This window comes from Zophobas morio, unplaced genomic scaffold (assembly GCF_036711695.1).
Source record: "Zophobas morio isolate AGI-343-1 ecotype UQ-CSIRO unplaced genomic scaffold, CSIRO_AGI_Zmor_V1 ptg000029l, whole genome shotgun sequence".
Lineage (NCBI taxonomy): Eukaryota > Metazoa > Arthropoda > Insecta > Coleoptera > Tenebrionidae > Zophobas > Zophobas morio.
Window position 1 is genome coordinate 7,779,474 of NW_026972134.1, and position 11,937 is coordinate 7,791,410.

At 31.6% G+C, this 11,937-nt stretch overlaps 1 long non-coding RNA gene across 1 annotated transcript in view; it reads right to left on the reverse strand.

Annotated features, from left to right (window-relative positions):
• The window catches only part of LOC135137245 (uncharacterized), a 66,287-nt gene that overhangs the window by 6,624 nt on the left and 47,726 nt on the right, over positions 1-11,937 (reverse strand). The gene's annotated exons all lie outside the window — the stretch shown is intronic.

Genomic DNA, 11,937 nt, shown 5'->3' on the forward strand with positions numbered 1-11,937 from the left:
CTCATTGTTCAACAAATGGGTACCTTTGTTCTAGATTCAGTTTTCGAAGCCGGTATTTTAAAAACCAATTAGACATAAAATTATCTTGAACCAAAAGTTGTTTAGAAAAAGCAAATGTAGGTAAATCTTCTTGTCATCCTCAAAATCATTTCATTTTATTATGTAGTAATGTAAAAAAAAACGTATTCGACGGGATTACGGAGTACAAAAACTGTGGAATATTTCTCTAATTCTCTCATCAAACTTCTTGACATTTATTTTTGTCGCAGCGAAACAATTTTGTTGGAATAAACAGATATAAGTCCCGCAGCTACCCTTCACCTTCTGGAGTGACGCAGGGTTTTACATTAGTCCCTCTGTTATTTGATTTTTGTTAACGATATTGTCGACATTATTTGTCATTCAAAAGTCCTCATTTTCGCCAATGAAATCAAGGTATGTCGTGACATTAATAGTTTTGGTGACGCCTTGCTACTACAGTAAGATGTAAATAGGTAATCTGTTTGAGTGCTCGATTTTCAACTTATTACCTCTTAATAAGAAAAATTGCAAAATTATTTATTTCACAAATAAGCAAACTGAGTTTGATTACAAAATTAACAATGATAGCTTACAGAAAAGTTCTACTACTGTGGATTTAGGGGCTTTACATGATAAACAGTTTAATTTTAGTGAACATTCGTGCGTTCAATATCTGAATATTCATTATTGGCTGGTTTCCGAATTATAAATATCAAGTACTATGCCTAGAGAATATAAAGAGGATATTTTTGAAATACTTTTATTTTAAGCGCTAGGAGAAAATATCCTAATATTGATCTGTTAAAAAAAGTGACAATTCTTTATTTTGTAGACGTGCTATAGTCTTTTTATATAAATTGTTAAATAATTAAATATATTGCAGTGCATGTTTTTATGTGCCGAGAATTAATGGCAGATATTCTGTAACTCTTTACAGTAGCACACCCAGAATAAATATTGATAAAGAGGCACTGCTATACAGGATGTTCAAAAAATGGCGCACCAATTAAATGACACGTTGTTATTATTTTAAAAATGTTTTAGAACATTCTTTTGTCCAAATATGATTAGACTATACTTTATAACTTAATGATTCATATTTTTTAGATTTACTTATACAGGATGAGTCAAAAAAATTAATGAATCAGTCAATTTATTTCAGTTTCCTACTCTTTTGTCACATTATACACGACTCCGTAAACTAAGTGTTATGGGTGTGTTTCATTTCCGTCTTTCTGTCTTCTATCTGTCTGTCATAACTTTATACATCCAGACGAATAATCTGCATTAGCTTGTGGACAATTCAGCTGCACTTACCTGAATGTTTCAACAATCATTTTTCAATTGCAAAGAAATCCAAGTCCACCGAAGAACAAATCTATAATCCGGACGATACGGAAGATCAGTATTGTATTTGCTAAGACTGAAAAGTAAGTTGGATAAGTATTTCATAGTCAAAAGCTACACTAACAGAACGAAAAGCGTAAAGATATCAAAAGTTACAGAAACGAACGTTTTAAAGAAACATTAAGTGAAACTTTAGAAATGAAAATGGTTCACTCAAGATAATTAATTCTGTTGATTATTGTTCAAAAGACTGCTTGATATTATCTTCGAAATATGCTTTTTATCGAAATGATTTCTTATTACTATATTTACTACATAAAATACAGTGAAACTTATTTGAGCAAACGCTTTAAAAAATAGCAACGATTAACGAAATACTTATAATTCACTTTTCATTAGTCGTTTATTTTTGATATGTTGAATTTTAGGAAGCTTCCAGATTCAGAAAATAAAGGCACTGCAAGTTTGTCATCAATTGTAAAAACACATTAGCAACAAAAGATAACCTAATGTGTTAAACTGAGGCCTTAAAGAAAATAACTAATCGATGTATTATTTCCTTCGAGTTTTGATCAGGGAAAACGAAAACAATGTGCTTAAGTAAAAGTGTGTTTAATAATTGCATCATAATTGAAGACAAGTATATCAGCTACATGGACTATTATATTGTATTTATAACTGAAACGTAAATTTATCATTTGAATTTTCGTTGACACAAGAAAATAAGTGAGTGAAACAAAAAATATAGATACAATGAAAATCGTAGACTTAAGTTTCGACCTTCTTAGGTCTCATCAAGTCATCAGTCATCACTCATCAGTGCAGAATATTCCAATGGTTGTCTAACATTCGAAAGTTAACTTTATATCTTCGTCAGTGAAACATTTTCTATATCTTATCAATAAAAAAAACTGACCTATGAATTAATGTAAACGTACAAATAAAATAAAAAATATGTTTCTAAACCGTAAGCAACCTTACATCTTCGACCACCTACCTACCTTAACAATTACTCCTATTATTTATTTAATAAATATTTTCGATGAAGTCATTAGTTTTCTAGAGAGGATGAATAAATTAACTTCAGTAGTTGTATTGTAATCAAAAGGTCAGTGTTAGTATCTTACCAACATTAACATTTTAGAAAACTTTCTTGCATACATTCTGATACTAACTCTAAATATTTTTTTTTAATTTTCTTTTTTATGATAACCTATATGTAGTTAAAAATTTTGAAACGTTGTTAAACCACAAACTAAGGAGAACCTTGGGTATACTATAATTTTCAAATCAGAGTTATATTTAACTAGATTCTAAAAAATATTATCAATTCTTGAACGGGATGAACAGTTAATTTATCACTAGGGGTGCCTAAATAAATTAATGTTATTACTAGTGTTACTACTGTTACTATTACTATTAGTATTAAAAGTACAGTAAGTAGATAGAACTGTGTGGACATCGAGAACATTTCGTATTTAAGTAGGTGCATGCTACAAATTGTAAGTGGATTATTATTATTACAAATAAAAAAAGTCTAAGAGCAAAGTTGTACAGTTCTATAAAGACTACACTTTAAAACTATTTTTAACTATACAGAATGTTCTGTTTTTCAAGGCGTAACTTAGCCTTTTTAAATGAAACACCCTATATATGTTTACATATTTTTATTGAAGTCTTGTTTACAAAGACGGTTTATTTTTGAAATTCCGTTGCCAGGTTATTCTAATTTGCTCGAAATTTTTTGGTTATGAAAGGGTTCACAAAAATTCGAACAATGTGGCAACCTAGCATCGAAATTTTAAGAATTGAACTGTCTTTATAAAATCTAAGGAGACTGTGAAAAACTGTTCTCATAGAATTACGAAAATGTGATCTCTGAGATTGTTAGGGTTCCACTCTTTGTTACAGTTTTAACTAGTGTACACATGGTTAATTTTTTAATTCTCGCTGTTGGTAAAGGGAATAGTAAGACATAGGATTAGGTTAAATTCGACAGTTTGTATACTGGGTGATTCAAAAAACTACTGCGTATATTCGACGGAGAATTATACAGCAAAAATTAATAAAAAGTTCTAGTAAAACTATACGATCACTTTTCCTAATAATTAACTACGGTGGAAAGTAATAATATAATTTCAATTATCCACAAAATTTTAAAATTCTCGGATGGCCATATTTTAAACAATTGACCATGCTTTCAGTAACATCTTTCGCTATTTTTCGCTGTATAATTCACCATTAAAATTATGTACTAGTGCACCAACATGTTTAAAGTAGAGTTGTAGAACTTAGTTACTATTCTCTTAGCGGAAATGAAAATTAACCACACTGGATGCCTGAATTTTTTGCATTTGTACTTATTGTTTTTTATTCTAACTCCTCAATAACTATGTAATAATCATGTATGTAATAACAATTTTAAAATGTGCTCGATAGCAAACATTAGATATTTACGTAATTGAAAAAGTCCTCAAGTTGACCTGGATATTTTGTACACATTGTAAAATATTTCTACAATAAACTTAAAATTTAATCGATAACAGCTGACAACGCCGAATTGTCAATTATACACAACGCGATGGATGGACTTTTTCAGCTGAACATCTGCTATAAGGAAGCAGCAGATTTATAATTTGTGTAAATTTTTTATTAAAAAATAAGTGCTTGCAATGTGCGCTTTAAACACTTTTTTTATAAATATGTTTTGCGATAAGTATGTGAATGCGCATGGAAATATACCTATTTGGTCTGACGAACTTCGCTTAATCGTGCCATAACGGCCGCAAAAGAGTACAGATTCTTAGCCAGCGAATATTATAGATGGCATCGGAAATTGCTTTAGTCTTAAAAATATTGTTAAGTTATATCACGGAAAATTTTTTGGTTTACCTTACTTCGTTTTCTAATTGCTGGCCATAATGAACGTAAATAATTAGAGTACTGACTGAAGTAAGGCCCCATATGAAATTTTGGAAATAACACCAGTAACCGAAAAACTTGCTCTAAAACAGATTAAATTGAAAATTTTTTTATATGTTCAAAAATTGCTAAAATACTAGATAACTAAAACTCATAACACTTAGTCCCATTAAAACTCCCGATGTGGCCATTGTTGGTATGAAGTGTTTTGCCAAGTCGCAGCCCATGTTTACCATTCTACAATAAAAATACTTATTTAAAAAAAAAAGAAAAAAAGTTGCTTACTTTATCAGCGTGTTGATCTTCAAGATCATCTCCTTTAATCTTTCTTGAACGACGGATTGGCATTCCTCCGATTCGAGTAAATTACTGTCGTCTATATCTTCGTAGTCGTCGACTATGCCTTTAATATAATCCAGTAACATAAACACTTGAAATTTTGCATGCAAAACAAAATACAGAATGTTATATGCCAAGCGTACTGACACATAGGCAATTATAGGAAAAGAAAGAAAATAAATTCCTTCGACGACGTACAAGGGATAGTATTTTTCGAACAGTACCACTGACAAGTGCGTGTCTCTTTCTTCACCAATAGGAATAATAAGAATTCCGGTTATCAAAACAAGCACCAGATGAGCTTTAACGAAGTTGTTTGCATTTTTTGATTCTCTCAAAATGCGATCTCTTGACTCTCTAAAAATGCTACCTTTTCCCTTTAGTGCAATGTTATGGAAACCGACTTTATAACACCGAAAAACCTCGTCGAACTTTCTCACAGCGTATCTTTTCGACAGTAGAGCCGCAAAATTTATAGTCACCTAGCAGATATAAAATTATGAATAAAAATTAACATCAAAATGTCTAATGTCTATAGTTGCTCAATGGTTAAAAAAAAACTTACAGCGACCACAGCCAAGTACGTAGAAACGTACTTAATTAGAAACTCCATAGAGAATTCTTTAATGAAAAAGTAGGTGTCAAAAAGCGTCAGGAGTACATGCAGAACCAGTATAAATATTTGAACTATGATAAATAACCGATTTTCAAATATTTCCAGTCTCAAAAAATAAATAACCGAGAGAACATCATCTAAAAATATACACTTCTTTATACCATAAAAGTGTTGTGTTGCTTCTTAAATAAATGAATTCAAGCTAATTTGCAATAGCATAACGACGTGTAGTAAATAATTGATTGTTACCTGAATGAGGTTGAAAAATTTTGAAAAATTTGTTGAACATTTTTTGTGCGTGTTTAAACATAGACTGTTTAGTTCAAACTGTAAACTTCAAAGTTACCTGTAGTTCACTACTGACTTTTAATTGAGATATCGATTACGAATTATGGAATTAATATTATTTAGATGTGTTACGTACTTTATAGCCAAGGTTGGCATTAAGAAAAAATCGATAATTCGGTTAAACATTGTAACCCGGTCTAGCCAGACCGGTGTGGGTCCCAACAATATTAATGTGAGAATAAACAAAATGAATGCTCTTACCTTTTTGATGGCGGCGTCGACACCAGGTCACATAATTCACTGTTGAAGTCGCGAACCGCAAAGAGGGGTTGTCAAAAAAAACGGAAGAAAACTACAAAGTAGTCTCGACCAGCCTCCTTTATTAATCGCACACGTTTGGAAAATTATTAAAACAGAACACAAAAACAAAGACAACCTTAACTATCTGAACACTTAAACTGAATTTACATTAAAAGCTGACAATTTAACACAAACCTACACAAAAACACAAAGATCAACCCGCAGGAGAAGTTCCCGACCGACCACTTCAGAACCGAAACAGTAACTAAATTTTTGGACAAAATTTTGAAGCCAAGTCGTACCTTCCTGATTAGAGGGGGTACTTCTTAGCCAACCACCTCCGTTCGGGGGCGGTTTCGCGCCGGGGGCTTTTTCCCACAGCTTTGACCTAAAAAGCGAGCAAGGACTTTGAGCGGGTGGTCTGTCGGCAAATTCGTCCAATTCATAGAAATATCCTTCCCGTACAATCGGCTTACAACAACAAACACAAGGTACAGATGTACTCTTCGCCCATTGTAAACCGTGAGAATTTCCTATCTCGAACCCTAATAAAAATTACCCCGCTTCGGAATTTGCTGGCCGATTTCTTCGGCCCATGCTCGAAGCGGCAATGCAAAACACGCCTCTACAAATCCGGAAGCGAGACAATCTGTCCGGCCGAAACTAAAGCTCTTTTCTCAAAAACCCTATTACTATGTACAATTATCAAATCTACAATCAAGCAAAATCATCTATCTATACGAATAAGTTCCGCGTCAAGACTGGCATATCTGGTGCTTAATGGCTCCGATCAAGAACGTTTCAATTTTACAACTCTAAACGATGGGATTCCACGTTATTGCTGGAGCCCATTGTATAAAGTGCATTAAACCGAAAACGTGCTCGGTCTATGGGGATTTTTGGGAACTTGGGTACGGACGGATATTGCAGGGTAATTTCGGAATTTTGGGCAGTAAGATGGGACGGAGTAATAAACCATTATTCAACAGAAATGACACCTTCGTTTTCTGGAAAAGTTCCCATCAGAAAAATGCGTCGGTTGCCTCTAATAAACGCGATGGTTTGCAAGTGTTACAACATAATAAACTGTTAAATTCCGATTTAATTAAGTACAAACCATGGGAAACGGTAAAAGTATATACAGAATTTTATATTTTGAAGCATCCCAACATGCGAAAGCTAACTTGTGGTGCCATAACTTATTTTTTCGTTTTCATCAGGCAAAAAATCTTTCCGTTATTTATAAAAGGATTGTTATTATTATTTATTAACTGGGTCATTTTATAACCTACAACTATCTCTGTTCTGTGCAGAAGTTTAAATGTTATGAACATTCGATTTGGATTTCTCGAAACTTTGACTATTAGGAATCACAATATGGTAGTCGTAGAAATTATTATTTTTTTCACTAGTAGCGTAGAAATGCACCATTGTCATGCTTGTCTGTGAGTTGTGAATTCGTTTTTCTCTACCAAAATCAATAATGATAATTAAATTTGACCAAGTTTAATAATAATGGAAGTTAAGTTATTATTGACCAAGGTCAATAATAAAGATTGAGGTTATATAATGCTTGACAAATGAAAATTACCATAACAGCATCTCGGGAGGGATAGGTACATAGTTCACTGTCTGTGATATTTCCTAAAAAAATTAACATAAGTTAATTGACAATCTATCCGTTAATAAATTATTAAATTATTATTATTATTAATTTGAAATTACAGACCTCCCTACAAACCGACTTTTCAAACGTTGAAAAATAATGACGGAAAACATCAAAACCTAGTTAGGTCATGTCACTGATGTTATATTACTTTTAATAAATTGAAAATGTTTGGAATCTCTGTTTTGGAGTGCACTACTAGCGAAAAAATAATATATACGGCACGGTAGGGAAGACTATTAGAGATCTCACGCTCATAACCCTCGACGCTTTGCGTCTCGGGCTCTAATCTGCATTCGACCTATAATGATTGTCTTCACTACCTTGGTGTATAACATACTTTTGGACATAGTTTTTAAAATAATATAAGAAAAATAATTCTTTTGAGTCACCAGTATAAACAAATATACAAAAAAAGAATGCAATTTTGCATAATTCAGAGAGTATTTATAGAGATGACGCCATGAATTTTTTGGGAATACAGTTTGATTAACAAATTATCATGCTAACGATAACCTTAAAACATTTGGTTTTGCAGTTCCTGATTTATTCAATATAGTAGCGAGGTAGTCTTAGCAGTGACTAATCACTAATCAATTTTATGTGTCGAGCGTAGAGTGCTCAACTTCTTTCACTTTATTGATATACTTAGTCGCTCGTAAGCTCTCTTATGATTACAGTGCTTTGTACATTTTTGTGATCTATGTTTCGAAAATATCGCTCTTATGATAGCATACTTTTAATTGGTGACTTTAATGCTCCTGGTTTTTCCAATAATAGTAAAGATTCTAAATATAGTGTCGTACGCAATATGATGTCCTCTTTGAACCTTACGCAGTTCGATAATATTTGTAACTGCAACAAAAAGTATTTTGGATTTAATCTTTACCAATTTCGAAAATTGTGTGGTACAATATGAGACCTGTCCTACTGTGTCGGAGGACTCATATCATCCTGCAATAAATATTAATTTGGCTTTAAAATGTGATCCTTAAGCAATAATATGTTTCTATGCCCAGGGGAAAAAACTTATAATTTTAAAAAGGCAGACTATTCCACATTGTATAAAGACCTGGTTAGCACTAATTCGAATGTATTGTATGCCTTTGCTGAAAATTTTGAAAATACTTGAGAGGCGTTCTACAAAATACTGTACTCATTGTTCGACAAATGGGTACCTTTGCTCTAGATTCAGTTTTCGAAGCTGGTATATTAAAAACCAATTAAACAACAAGCAAATGTAAATCTTCTTGTCATCCTCAATATCATTTCATTTTATTATGTAGTAATGTAAAAAAAAACCTATTCGACGGAATTACGGTAATTACATGAACGAAGTTCAGAATTCTTACTTATAAATTACATTTCTTCCCAGTCTAGTTTGTAGTAAACGAGTGGAAACATGGCTTTACTTTTGGCAGAACCATTTTAAATAATTTAATTTATTTCTCTGAGGATGCCACAGGCGATAACAGAAGTTAGTTGAATGTGATTTATCTTGACTTCTCAAAATCTTTCGACAAAGTTAATCACTAGAGAGCGGATTTTATGAAATTTGCATATCCGTTATTTTTTGCATATAAGCCTTGATATTTAATATGTAAACGAATCATGCTAATTAAAAATGAATACAGCTATAAAAAAATTGCATATTTGCATATATTTGCCTTCTGCTGCATATTTCACGTAACGGGTGCATATTTTGCATTTTTATCAATTTTTGTGCTAATTTGTAAAAAAAAATTGTCATTCTATCGGAATTTATCTAGAAAAGCGAAATTTCATGAATCATATTGCAAATATTACCCTGAGCTTCCAATAACTAGTAAAGGTTTGGGTTTTATGGTAGTTTGGAGAAACCACCGGGTGTTAAGGCTCTTCCTTACAGTCATTAAAATCTGCCGAAATACGGCAAAACGCCACTTCCAATATCATCCTTACTATAGCACTTGAAGACTTGTGCGACATATCTATTTGTTCGTGATACAAAAATCTTCATGGAAATAGTTTTTATATTGCATTAAGGGCTTCCGTTTTTTTAATAAAAAATAAAAACAGAAAAACTTATTTTTCTCTTTGAGCCAAAACTATAACGTATTTTGGCTTAAAAAAATCTGACAGTGTAGATAATATTATTGCTCACCTGGGGCTAATAATTATTTTTTCGTTAAACTATCCATTTTTTAGTTATTGTTGATTAAAGCAAGACCTAAAAAGGGCATTTTTTCTAAATGTAGGCAACCAAACATCTTCTTTGGTCAAGAACGAGCCAAGAAAGTGTATGATTTACGATAGGGGTTGGCCACTATTGAGAGATTATACGGATTTAATACCTTTGTTGAGAAAATATGCAAATGAGGTGACCGTAGTGTGTTCTACCTGAAGGTTGTGGAATCGTACAATTATGTAGGAGTATTATATTAATCTAATTTCAGAATAACAAATAAATAACCGAGTTTTGATTTTTTACAAAACTGCCTAACTTGTTTCAACAGCTATAATTACTGCTGATCCCAAATGTGAGATAAATTAGACAAATTTTAAAATTATCAATCACTGAAAAAGAAAAGAATAGAACAACTTTTTCCAAAGCACACAATGAAGATTCGATTATATGTGACACTAATAATCCAATGTATGTGTTGAATTACTTATCTTTATACATATTATAGCCTCTTCTAAATTTAAAAATGTATATAAATTTTTTTGACTGAGATAGAGTATAATAAATATAATGATATAAAAATAAATAATGGTCTGTAAATCATAAATCTTTTTTTATTATAGGACGAAGCTGCTGATTTCGACTCCATCGTGAATCAATAATTTCTGGGAGCATGGCTTTTAAATAAAATTTTTCCAAATAATTTTCCATTTTTTTTTTATTTATTTGTTATTCTGAAATTAGATTAATATAATACTCCTACATAATTGTACGATTCCACAACCTTCAGGTAGAACACACTACGGTCACCTCATTTGCATATTTTCTCAACAAAGGTATTAAATCCGTATAATCTCTCAATAGTGGCCAACCCCTATCGTAAATCATACACTTTCTTGGCTCGTTCTTGACCAAAGAAGATGTTTGGTTGCCTACATTTAGAAAAAATGCCCTTTTTAGGTCTTGCTTTAATCAACAATAACTAAAAAATGGATAGTTTAACGAAAAAATAATTATTAGCCCCAGGTGAGCAATAATATTATCTACACTGTCAGATTTTTTTAAGCCAAAATACGTTATAGTTTTGGCTCAAAGAGAAAAATAAGTTTTTCTGTTTTTATTTTTTATTAAAAAAACGGAAGCCCTTAATGCAATATAAAAACTATTTCCATGAAGATTTTTGTATCACGAACAAATAGATATGTCGCACAAGTCTTCAAGTGCTATAGTAAGGATGATATTGGAAGTGGCGTTTTGCCGTATTTCGGCAGATTTTAATGACTGTAAGGAAGAGCCTTAAGCCATTTTTCCAGGTAAATTCGGGCTCTAATTACTTTTGGAAATACCCTTCATTCCCAATATTTTTGTTCGTTACTTAATTGTATTAATGTTATGTTTTATGGTGGTCGACAGGACGTTACCCTATTATTTTCCATCGTGAGTTTGCATTGAAAGCATTTAAAGGGATACAGGTGTGTCAATATGTCGACGATAACTCTAATTAATTTATGGATTAAACCTTTTCCTGAACTTATTCTTCAAGAAGGAACTCTGTTTTGTCGCGCCTGCTCTAAACCGGTACGGATTTTTATACATCTGTGGACGTAGTACGCACTTTTTCTACTTACAAAATTATATTTTAGAATCACCGGAAAAACTTTTTGTTGGAATATTTCAAAAAATATTTAAAAATAAACTGTTACCAAAATAGTAATTAAATAGTCGATTACTATATTTTCTGTTTATATTTATTTTTTAGTACAACAATATTATCTTTAAAAATGTGATTTATATGTTAGTGAGAATTAATTAAACACTTTGCAATGTGATTTATGTATTTTTTTGTAATAAAACGTATGCTCGGGAAATCTGTTTTTGTAATTTGTAAATAAATTTAGTTCGGTTATTAGGATTTTTTTTTTATTTTTGGAGCATATGCAACTGCATATCTCTGCATATATTAAGAATGTTACTGCATATTTGCATAAATTTGATGCATATCATATGATCATATTTCCCAAAATTTTGCTGCATATTTTCCGCTCTCTATTAATCACCAAATAATAGTACAAAAACTGTGGAATATCTCTCTAATTCTGTCATCAAAATTCTTGACACTTATTTTTGTCGCAGCGAAAATGGATTATTAGAATTAAGTTTAGTTAAGTTGCACTAGTTTAATTTTTTTTTTGTTCGTTAGTTTGGTTATTTTAACTCCCTGGGCGTAAGCTAAGGAAGTATAGTAATCGAGTCTATTGGGCAATTTGCCACTTT